The 12,856-nt window shown below is 39.2% G+C and overlaps 1 non-coding gene across 1 annotated transcript; it reads left to right on the top strand.

Moving 5' to 3' along the window:
- The first annotated feature begins 1,543 nt into the window (after positions 1-1,543).
- On the top strand, positions 1,544-1,619 carry TRNAA-CGC (transfer RNA alanine (anticodon CGC)). The gene has a single exon. It is a non-coding gene; the product is annotated as a tRNA-Ala (tRNA).
- The last annotated feature ends 11,237 nt before the right edge of the window (positions 1,620-12,856 follow it).

Here is a 12,856-nt window from a genome sequence, read left to right as displayed (position 1 = left end):
TGAATACCTCCCAGAACAACAATGTGAAATTAGTTTACTGAGAGAGCTGAAACCTCCATCAGGAAGCTACTAATAAGAGTGTGAGCTCCAAAAGCAAACCAATTTGACCAGGTTTCAGGGATCATGAAGCTACTACCATGTCTCTAGAGCTATGTCATACCTACTAAACATCTACTGAAAAAAAAAATGGATGTCCCATACCTTGCCACTTGATACCCATAAAGACAATGAATCTTAATGCTTCTGCAGAAAAAAAAAACACACAAAAACAAAAAACATCTTTCCAACTATGTCTCTGCCTCACTTTTGTGTTTCAAATCTCATGGAATGCACCAGTGAGGCAGAGATATAATTGAAATGATGTTTGAATGACATAAGTCTGATTGCTTGAAAATAAAGATGTGAAACTCTAGCTATAACAAAGAAGAGAAATGCAGGCCCTGTCAGTTGGCTCAGCGGTAGAGCATTGGCCCGGTGTGTGGAAGTCCCGGGTTTAATTCCCAGCCAGGGCACACAGGAGAAGCGCCCATCTGCCTCTCTACCCTTTCCCCCTTTCCTTTCTCTCTATTCTCTCTCTTCCCCTCCCACAGCCAAGGCTTCATTGTAGCAAAGTTGGCCCGGGCACTGAGGGTGGCTCCATGGCCTCTGCCTCAGGTGCTAGACTTAGAATGGCTCTGGTTGCAATAGAGCAATGCCCCAGATGGGCAGAGCATCGCCCCCTAGTGGGAATTCTGTGTGGATCCCAGTCAGGTACATGTGGGAGTCTGTCTCTCTGCCTTCCTGCTTCTCACTTCAGAAAAATCTCCCCCAAAAAAATAGAAAAGAAATGTAATTATTGGCTATTAGAATCTGCAGTTCATGGAAGCACACTAGCAGAATAGAATGCTTCTTAAAAGTCAATCCAATAGCCCTGGCTGGTGGCTCAGTGGATACAGTGTCAGCTGAGCAAATGATGTCCTGGGTTCAATTCCTTGTCAGGGCACACAGGAGAAGCAACCATCTGTTTTTTCTGCTCTCTTCTCTTCCTCTTCCCCTCCTGTAGCCAGTGGCTCAATTAGTTTGAGCCTGGCCCCGGGTGCTGAAGCACATCAGCCTTAGGTGCTAAAAATAGCTCAGTACTCAGCATCAGCCCCAGATGGGGATTGTTGGATGAATAACGGTCAGAGCACATGTGGGAGTTGGTCTCATTATCTCTGCTCTTCTCACTTAAAAAAAAAGAAAAAGAAAAAGCCAATCCACCATAACCATCACAAGTCTTTATGGAAGGCATATTTTTTTCCTGGATTGCAAAATTAATACAGTCTTATTAATGCAGTCTTATTAACAGTAAACTGAGAAATGTATAAAAAAATTACATCTCTAATTATACTGTGCACAATATATTTTTCCATGTTGAATTTTCCTGAAGTTTCATCATTAAGAGTCTTACATTTATGTGTTTTGTTTAAGGCATTTGCCATTTGGAAATTTCTTTTAGGGATGAAAAAATTATTTTGGTGCCTCTTTTCAACTGATCTACAATGTATTTAAAACTGTAACTTAGGCCCTGGCCGGTTGGTTCAGTGGTAGAGCGTCGGCCTCGCGTGCAGAAGTCCCGGGTTCGATTCCCGGCCAGGGCACATAGGAGAAGCGCCCATTTGCTTCTCCACCCCTTCCCCTCTCCTTCCTCTCTGTCTCTCTCTTCCCCTCCTGCAGCCAAGGCTCCATTGGAGCAAAGATGGCCCGGGCGCTGGGGATGGCTTCTTGGCCTCTACCCCAGGCGCTAGAGTGGCTCTGGTTGCAACAGAGCAATGCCCCGGAGGGGCAGAGCATCGCCCCCTGGTGGGCAGAGCGTCGCCCCTGGTGGGTGTGTCGGATGGATCCCGGTCGGGCGCATGCGGGAGTCTGTCTGACTCTCTCTCCCCGTTTCCAGCTTCAGAAAAATACAAAAAATAAAAAATAAAATAAAATAAATAAATAAAACTATAACTTATATTAATAAAAAACAACAAAACCTCAAATTTCAATTTACCTGGAGTCTCCCGAGGGTAAATCAGAGCAACAATAGCCAAATTGTCAACTTTTTTTTTCTACGATAGATTAAATTCATCACCTAATACTTTTCTTTAACTTTACACTGCTTTGCAAAGTGTTACAAAATACAAAATAATACTAAATAATCTAAATAGTGTTATAAATTTTAATTAGCATATATAATGAATAGATAGTGTGTGATGGATTAAAATCTAATATTAGAAATTCTGTTGCCTAAAGGAGAGATGGTTCAGGATTTTTTAAATAAAATGATAAAAAGTAGAGTTCAAGAATCTCATCACAACCAGACCCAATTTTTTAATTTTCTGACTGATATTCCCAAAACTGCTGCAGATATTGTAAAAACAAATGTCTCTGTTTAACCAACATGAACAGCAAGATAAAGGATATATTTTAAGAACCTAGCATTACTAAATATCTCTGGATAATGAATCAGTATGAGACTGATTCTGCCACAATCAATGTGAAGAATCTGATCTATAATTAAAATGAGTAAAGAAAATGAAATATGTATTAGTTGGCTGTAGCACAAAGATTGAGGGGCAGGGTAAGGGAGGCTGAGAAAGCAGAGCCTATGACATTAGCTTTTCAAACAATTTACCTGTTATTGTCTTTTTTTTTTCCCCCTCAGAAGTTGTATTACTACCCAAGAGCATCACTAAACAATACTTGATTGTTCAGAGTAAGGTAGTGTTCTGGACTGAATTATGTCCCTCACCCATCCCACCACCCAAATTCATATGTTGAAACTCTAATGTCCAGGACCAAGAATATGACTTTATTTGAAGATAGGGCCTTTAAAGAGGTAATTCAGTTAAAATGAGGTGGTTAAAGTGGACTTTGATCCAATCTGACTGGTGTCTTTAGGAGAAGAAATTAGGATAGAGAGAGAGAAAGACATCAGGGACAGGTAGGCACAGCGAGAAGCCAAGTGAGGAAACAGCAAAATCCTGCCATCTGCAAACTGAGGAGAGAGCCTTCAAAAATGCACCCAACCTGCTGACACCTTGATCTTAGACCTCTAGGCTCCAGAATTCTGAGAAAGAAATATTTGATGTTTAAGCCACCCATTCTGTGGTATGTTTAAATGGTAGCCTTAGAAAAATAATACAGGGTTAAAAAGAGTGACATGTATCATTTAAACAAATAAGTGTGATGCTCCATTTCATTTAGAAAATTTGTTCTCAGAGGACAGCCCTTTTGTTCCCCTATTGGGGAAATTCGGCAATGTCTGAAGACATTTTGATTGTCACATTCTGTGGGAGTCAAGGATGAGGGAATTTTCTACTGACAGATAGTGAGCAGAGGGTATGGGTACCACTAAACACCCTACAGTGTACAGAGCATTGCCTTTCCTCCACCACAAAGAATTATCCGACCCAAAATGTCAATAGTGCTGAGGTTGAGAAATCTTGCTTTAATGGCATGAATTTGCCTGACAGGTTTGTGACTTGGGAATGAGGAGCTTTAACATTTTTTCTTGACGGTTGAGCCTACAAAGTCATTATTGCAATAGCTAATTATCCAGGGCCAGACACTTCGAACAGTCAGCTAGAAGATGCTTTTTCTAATGATCTCCATCAGACCAGTCAACCCTACCTGTGATGAACATTCTGGACCTAATAGAAGTTCGAAGACAGCCCAATATCAGCCAACATTGAAACTGCCATGTCTCGGCCCTGGCCAATTGGCTCAATGTTAGAGTATCAGCTTGGTGTGTGGATATCACCAATTCAATTCCTGGTCAGGGCACAGAGGAAAAGCACCCATCTGCTTCTCTACACCTTTCTCTCTTGCTTCTCTCTCTCTCTCTCTCTCCCTCTTCTGCAGCCATAGCTTGATTGAGCGAGTTGGCCCCGGGTGCTGAGGATGACTCCATGGTCTCTGCCTCAGGCACTAAGAAGGGTTCAATTGCTGATTGACAGAGCAATGCCCCAGATGGGCAGAGCATGGTCCTAGTGGGCTTGCCAGGTGGATCGTGGTTGGGGTGTAGGCAGGAGTCTGTCTCTCTGCCTTCCCTCCTCTCACTGAATAAAAAAGAAAAAGAAAAAGAAAAGAAAAAAGCCTGCCATGTCTCAACTGTTTCCAGCTTTTAAAGAATTGTTTTTGCTATCCCCTCTCCAGCATTCAGCAGAACAGAGTATTAGCCCTGAAACATTTGAGGTTGGGGGTGACCACTGACTCGCTTTAACAGTGGAAACGAGGGCTTTTGGAGGTGCCTGCTCTAGGCTCCTTGTTTATTCCTCCAGTTATGTCACTGGTTTTAAGGGTGTGAGGATTCAATGTTATAATTAAGAAAGAAAAACTATTCTAAACTTGAAGTGGGTGGCAGTATGTAAACTAATATGATTTAACTAACTCCTTCTGAGAAATAATTAGCATTTCGGATGAACTTTGACAATAAAATTGACAAATCTTTAGTTACATTGCCACAAAAAAGAGACTCAAATGAATTAAGAATGAAATACATAATGTAAATCATCCTGGACATTACTGTTGTTTTTACAGATGTATAAAAGTGCTCCTTAAAGGAGCACTACAAACAATTGAATGTCCTGACAGTTGTTTTGGGACACTTTTTCAAAGACTGGGTAACATTTGGGGGCTAAATCCTACAAATCTTCCCGATTTTGGTGGAATAGAACACTTTCAGGTAGAGAAAATTTTTTGGGCTTCCTTTTGCCCAAATATATTTTATTGAGATTATTTTTCATTCATGGAACTGAAAGAAAACTTTCTGAGATTACTTTGAATGGTTTTTATAGCACTCCCAACTCCAAAACAAAGACCATTATATTCATGAATAAGGATGTTCACCTGAAATCTGAAAAAGCCATTCTTGCCACACTCCAGTGACTGTAGCACTTGCCAGAATTACCTGGAGGGCTTCACTAAATACTAATTAGTCAGTCCTTTGGCTAGGACCCACTCTTACAGAACCACTGCCTGTTCCAATCCTTCTTCCACAACCCACCTCATTATTTCATTTCCCACTCCTCCATCATCCCTAACTTCAGACACTATAATAGATTTCCGTTATTCTTTGGGTAAAAAGAATTTACTATGGTCTAGCATCCTGAAGATAGTCTGACATAAAAACAAATATTTGTTGAATGAACAAATAAATAAATGAATAGAAGGCATCTAGAGCTTTAGCAACATATTTTACGGTTGTAATTTTGTGTTATTATTTTGTAAGAACCAACACCCAACTGCCAGACCGTTGTAGTTAAGGTACCTTTATGGGCTATTGAGATACTTTTGGACTAGAATAAGCATGCAATTTTCTTATGCTTGGGAAAAAAGGAAAAAAAAAAGATGGAGATCTATCTAGATTGATTACTCAGAATTCTTCAGTGTAGGATTAAAAAAAAAAGGCCCTTGGGATCACAGGATTCCATAGCAATGGAAAATTCAATGAACGCTATAGATACAGTAATTACAATTGGCCTCATTTTTCTGGTTTTGACTTGGTGAGATTTACTTAGTTGATTTCAGTGATGAGGGATCTTACAGATCGTGCTGGTCCTATGCTTCTCCCTCTCATCAAAGTGTCTGCCTAAATCAAAACTTTAAGATTCACAATTCATCAAGATGACTGTGTGACTGCAGCATAAACTGGGCAGATTAGATTGTGTATATCTTTAGCTCCACAAATCACCCTTTATGAGTCTCGCTGTTGGATGCAGAGTGATAAGAGAACTATAAGGAAATATGGGGACCAGGGTGAAATAATCTCTTTTGAATTAGACAAATGAGGCCCCGCTGGATAGGAATACTCAGTGTCTCTGGACAAATTGATGAAGTCAAAACAAAAAATAATTATAGCGCAGAAATAGCTGGTGCTGGCTGAACCTGCTTCATTTCTAATGTTGGTTGGCAGCTCTTCATCCTGATTATTCCATCTGGAGATAACTGTGTGATATCATCCATAAAATTAAATCATAAATCAACCCAACTAGTGAACAGGCCAGCAAGCTGCTGAGAAAGTCACACAGAGGGGAGGTGAGACTTCTCAACTTAATGAGAGTTATGGGAACAAAATGAAGAGAAGAAGACATGTAGAGGGTGACCCCCGGCATATTGGCATATTCACAGGCTCACTTGCTGACAGCTGCCACCACAGTCCATGCCTCAGTGGTACCAGGACAGCCAACATACTGCGTGCATTATCCATTCGCTGGTGAGGAAAGAATGCCTGCTCATGAAAAAAAACACAAAACTACGCATTGCTTTTAAAGGATTTCTGGTTTGAGTTTTAGATGTCCAAATGAAAGCACTGGATTTTCTTTCTTGATAAAATATTAACAGTAATAGAAAGTTCATAAGTGCAATAAAAGTCTTATACAAGAATATTTGGTCAAACATCTTCTCTAGACTTAGTTTTTAGATATTTGGAGAGAACACCAGGGTCTTTGACTTTGTTGGTAAGGAAGAGATATGGTCAATTTCTAGCTTGTATTTGGAAAAGGTTTTTCAAAGGACAAGATATGGTTTTAAAGTAGTTGATTATGATGAATAAAAGAGTAAAATAACTAAAATACAGACAGACACATTGCTTAAATGGCTACTGTTGATTTCCACGAGTGCATCTGCTGTGACCAGCAAGTCAGAGAGGGTCAAAATTCAAAGGTCAGCCTAGACTCCTTAATAGCTCAGGCTGGATCAAATGACTTAAAGGCATATACTTCTTTCAGTTGAATCATTAGGGGGTGATGAATCTCATTGGTTTTGGAGATTCCATTTGGGACCATAATAAATGCAAAGTCCAGCTGTACATCCAGCCTCTGAATTTTCAAACTAGCAACATTAACAGATGTTGAGAGACTGGCAGCTTATGAGCATCTGTGGTAGGAAGGTCACTATGCCACTCAGCAATGATGCAAGTAGAAAAATGATAATGAAGATAAATTCTTTCTTGTCTATTTTTCTTCCTTTCTGAATAATATTAGGACTAGTAGTGTGAAAAAAGTCTCCAGCTCAGAAAAACACATATTTTGTTTCATACTCAACTGTGTTGAGTACATATGATGCATATATGTTAAACCCTATATTTTTGTAAGTATACTTACACTTACTTATAAGTAAGTATAAGTTGGCTTTAGATAGTTCTAAAGTGTAGGCAAATAAAACAAATGAATATTTATTCCTTTATAGGGAATAAATATTATTTGCCTGCCTTTAATTATTACCTTTCTCCAACCATTTACCCCCTTCCAAGAAGTTTGTTTTTGGCTCTGCATTTTGGCCAAACTCAACCAAAACCCAGAAAACCACATATACCAATTTTATGATTGTAAACAACACTAGAATTACATTTGTTAAGTGTATTGACTTGGACAGGAGTCTGTCAGTTCCAAATTTCAAAAACCCAAATCAAACTAGCCTGGGTGAAAAAAAGGAATGCACGGTCTTACATAAAGATATATATATAGATGTATCAGGAGGTGGACTGGTTCAGACATGGCTGCCTCCAAGTCTCAAATAATCCAGTGAGCTCTCCTATTCATTCTGTCTCTCTCCTCTTTATCTCTTCATCTCCAACTTCCTCTTAATCACTCAATTCTACTTGTTGCCCTTGGTTTTATATTCAGATAGGTTATCTTTCTGTTAAAACAAAAAGCCCCAAGTTGTTTCAGGCATATATAGACCTTGAGATCCATGATTTCCCTGGGGAAGAGAGTATATCTTTCTCAATGATTTCAGAAAAGGTACAAAGTGGCCATGGTGTGGAGGGGTTGCAAAAAATAATTTTCCTCCCACCTTCTAAGTTCTTCTAGGCTAATAATGAAATTAACACGAGCCAGACGAACAGGAGAAAATGTCCAAGTTGGATGTGTTTGTTCACACATTGGGGTTCCATGAGAATATAAGACCTGATGACACATTGGGAAGTTGAGGTCTATATACCATTCTGGAACTAAGGAGAAGGATGGGGTAGGGGTGGGGATTGTGGTTTGAGACTTCAAAGGGCAGGAAGGCAATTCATATGGGGATGGAAAAGCAATTGTTTGGTAAAGAAATGTTTGCTGGGCCATCTTTAACAATGGGACACAGAGAGGACTTTGATCAAATGGGCTTTGCTAGGTTCCTTCCCGTCTATCACACCTAGTTCATGTTCAACTGGAGTTATCTGTGATGATATCTTCCTTCCTGGAGCAGATCCTCTATCTAAATTCTTTTTAGGCAGTTAAGGGAAAGGTCAAAGGTTCTTCCTGAGGCTTTTGTTTCTTAAAAATAACCAGCTTAAAATAACCAGTATCCCAAAAGGCTATTTTGAAGCAACTCAAACTCTGCTCCCTCTCATGTGTAAGGGAGAATTTGCAGAATTCTAGGCAGTCTGACTAGAGACAGAAAGTTTTATTTCTTAGGTTATATCAAATAAAATGACTAGGTCTTTGTTTTAGAAGAATTACTTTGGTAGCAATGTGGAGAATGAATTGGCTACTAAATTCATTCAGACATCAGATGTGTCTGAAAAAGACCTTGCAGGCAGTTGAAGGGCTAAAAGTGGAGGTTTAGTGGCGGTAAGATTTGAGAAGATAAAAAGCATATTCAAATATCATTGAGATAACTTAGCAACCAATGTGGACAAATATAAATTGAAAAAAATTAAAGATGGCATCTAAATTTCCATTTGGATGTGTGAATGGATTTAAGGTCATTCACTGATACATTGAGACATCTCATAGTACTGAGTGTGAATGCCTTTTTTCTTTGTATATATTTTAAAGTCATTTTTCTATCCCCTAGGTAGAAACACCAACAAATCCGGTGCCTCTTACATTCCACTTACAGCAGAAAAAGTGTGGGATAAATTTTAGGCAATATTTAAGATTAAAACAAGAATAATGTGTTTATCAATGGGGCCATTTATTCCATCCTTCAGGCTAATTTCATTAAAAGACATCAGAAGTTTAAATCTTCCTTTGTGGCTTTTAATAATTTAGGGTATTGATGTTATAAAGATTTGATTTTTCTGGAAATACTGTGTATTATGACTTAAAGATTTTTTTTTAAAAAAAATTGAGTTTATTGAAGGCTGTTTTTAATAATTACCTGGCCGAGGACCTTTAGGAAGTGTCTGATACAGCCCATAGGTGCTGCCATGTGCAAAGCCCAACAGGGTAAAATAGGAAAAATATTGGGACCAATAAACCTTTATTTACACAAACAGATGGCCAATTGTACTTTGCCAATTTAAGATTAAAGTATCGAATTATATTAGTATTTACCTGGATTGCCAATTTTTTTTTTTGGTACCTCTTTAAATTTTCTTGCACAAGGAGAGTGTCTCACCCTAGTCCTACTTTCGTTAGTATTCAACCAAAAGGAGATCATTACCAAACACAAGCTCAGGGCCCTGTATTCCGGAGGAAAGCTATGGGCGCGAAGATCGAGAGCCAAAAGAGTTTATCCATCAGGTCACCAGTGTAGATGCCTAGACTTTGGTGTGGAGCCCAGCTCACTGTCAGAGCGCTGGAAGTAGGACAGGCCTGTTTTGAAGCATCTTCTTTCAAACAAAGCCAGCCTAACCACAGTGGTATGACTAGGAGTAGTTTAGTATTTTTCGTTGGACCAAAAATGTGCCCTTAGATTTTCTGCAATATGCTAAACAGGAGAAAGTGGTTTATAAAATGTGATAGTTAATTCTGAGCCTTGCTACTAAAAATGTTGTCTGTGGATCAGCAACAAAAGCAGTACCTTGTTAAAAATGGGAGCTCTCGGGCCACGTTCCTGGCCTAATGGGTCAACATCTGTATTTTAACAAGTGAGTTATATACATATTAAAGTCTAGGGGAAAGGCTCCCAAGTGGAGTGCAAAATTAAAATAATAAAACTTTTATTTATTATTTTATCTATATTCTTACCATTTTAATATTATGCATGTTACATAAAATATATATTAGAAAAGATACTGTTATCTATAGGAGTGCATATTTATTAATATTGGGGATATGTTCACAAACTTGGGGGTTTTTTTTATCAACAGAAATAGATAAACAAACATCTTTGGAGACCACTGCTTGGAAGATCTCAACTCTGACACGCAAGTCCTTAGAGAGAGGAATAAAAGAGAAAAAGAACAAAGCTTAGGGTATTCTAATCTTCTGGAGTGATCTTCAGGGTTAATCTGTTATCCTAAGGTCATGATGACTAATTACTGCATCTATGAATTAATTAAAATACTCATAGAACCATCTATGAAACTTTTTTTTTACCTAAGTCGTCCCCAAGTGATTTATTATTTTCCTTTAATACCTGATCCTGGAACACAAAAGCAAGTTGGATTCACAAATCAATGCTTAGAAAAGTATCAAGTAATAAAGAACAAAGCAAATTTAGCATTTTGAACAATCTTCTTCCAGACTGATAATAGGATCCATAGCTATCCATTTTAAATTCCTTCTACTGCGCTATTTTTTTTTTTTCTGTGCAGAACAATGAGACACAAGCACTAATGACCTGATAAATGTCCCATCTTCTTCAGCAGGGAAATAGATGCTAGGGTACATCCCATTTCTGTGATCTATTCTCCTGGGTAATCAGTAATGCTTTGACTCAGCCGCTCGGTTCCAAGGTCCATTTCTTGTTTTCTTTCTTGCCTCCTCTATCTCTATTCTACCTTTTATTTTTCTTGTCTGTTCTATTTGCCACACATTTCTGGTTATAGATGAATGCACATTAATAAAAGAAATAAAGAAAGATCGGTCAATAACTTCTGGAAAGATATTAATAATAACATTTAACTGGAGAACTACCTGAGGATTAGATAAGTAGACATTTTCAAGTAATATTTAAATTTATCACTTTAATATATTTGAATGTGACTTTGGGGAAAAATTCAAATGCCAAGTCCTAGGCCAAACAATTTTCTTTTCAGTCTTTGTATTCTAGCTGCCTGATAATGCTTTTTTTTTGGTGCGAAAAAACCACATTGAGAAGATTGCCTCTGTTCTTCCATCCAATTTACCATACTGAGCTCTACACTTAGAGGAGTCCATCTGGGTCCACACATAAATCCTGTTTAGGAATGCTTCCCTTTGGCTTTTCAATCACTTTTTAGCAAGTGCCTTTGGCAGGCATCCAAAATTACCCCACATCATATTAAATTCCAGTTTTTAGTGAATCATATTACAGTGATTGCTGTTAGCACTTGAATGCCACAATAACGGCTAATTTCTCCAAGAAAATATGGAAATGAGAAAAAAAAAGTAATTGGTCTTTGAAAGTTAAAATATGAGAGGCAGAGTGACACGTAGGACAATCATAAGATTTGGAGTAAAAACTGCATGTTCAATACCTTGGACAAGTTCATCTCTTTCAGCTTGGTCTATAAAACGGGAACATATTTACTTGATAGGCCTGTAGTGATTCTTAAGTGAGAGAAATATAAGAAGTACTTCTTATGGAGTTAGGAACATAGAAACGACTTAACGTCGTAACTGTTGATACTATTATTAAAATGAACACATTCAGCCCTGGCCGGTTGGCTCAGCGGTAGAGCGTCAGCCTAGCGTGCAGAGGACCCGGGTTCGATTCCCGGCCAGGGCACACAGGAGAGGCACCCATTTGCTTCTCCACCCCTCCGCCGCGCCTTCCTCTCTGTCTCTCTCTTCCCCTCCCGCAGCCGAGGCTCCATTGGAGCAGGGATGGCCCGGGCGCTGGGGATGGCTCTGTGGCCTATACCTCAGGCGCTAGAGTGGCTCTGGTCGCAACATGGCGACCCCCAGGATGGGCAGAGCACCACCCCCTGGTGGGCAGAGCGTCGCCCCTGGTGGGCGTGCCGGGTGGATCCCGGTCGGGCGCATGCGGGAGTCTGTCTGACTGTCTCTCCCTGTTTCCAGCTTCAGAAAGAAAAAAAAAAAGAAAATGAACACATTCAGTCTGAGTCAGATATGGGAAGCTTCTCTGCATAGGCCTGGACTACTTATAAACTAATTTAATGGAACAGCAATAACTAAGAGAATGGCTATGCCAGGTAGAAGTGCATTCATCAGATATGGGGGTATAGATGAATGAAGGCATCATAAAAAAACAAAAACAAACAAACAAACAAACAAAGAACTCTGGCAGTGAATTTCCTTACATGGTGGCAGAGGAAAGGGGGCTTTAACCAAACTCAGTTATTTTAGATCCCCAAATTGATTTGGATGCATTAGGTATCATCAACAGATGCTAATTAGCACTTCGACTCAATGGTTTTCAGCCTTGGCTGTTCATTATGATCACGTGGGAAGTTTTCCAAAAACTATTTGTTCCTGATCCTCACCTCCCAGGGATTCTGAGCGTATTGTTCTGGGCCTAGGCATTGGTATTTTATAAAATATTCCCACAGCAGCCGGGGTTGAGACCCCCCGATCTAATCACTCTTGTTCTAATCTGATGCTCACCAATCATCCCTTTTGATTTCTCTGTAGGCCTTGTCCACGTCGACAGAGTGAGATGACCAAAAGAATGTTAAGCATTTCCAGGCCTGTGGCTTAGATTTCCCATGGCGAATCACTAATGGGATGTTCGGTTATGACTTGGTTTCCCTGAAGTCTTACAACAAAATGAGTACGTGTCAATCATGCCAGAATAAATGTTACTGGTTTCTAAGATCATTATAATTCTTACTATAAGTTAATAAATCAACATTGTGTGACTTTCAGTCTCCTATCTCCTATTTCACATGAGTCAATTCCTTGAGGCCTGATTACTTCTAATAATAACAGTTTTTCCTTTTGTCCTTTCCATTTCACTTTCTCTTCCTTTTTTTTTTCTTCCTGAATAATTTAGTTTGAAAGCCATTAGGAGCAAACACGCACAGTTGACATCT

The sequence above is a fragment of the Saccopteryx leptura genome, chromosome 10, assembly GCF_036850995.1.
Source record: "Saccopteryx leptura isolate mSacLep1 chromosome 10, mSacLep1_pri_phased_curated, whole genome shotgun sequence".
Classification (NCBI taxonomy): domain Eukaryota; kingdom Metazoa; phylum Chordata; class Mammalia; order Chiroptera; family Emballonuridae; genus Saccopteryx; species Saccopteryx leptura.
This window is presented reverse-complemented; position numbering and strand designations above follow the sequence as displayed.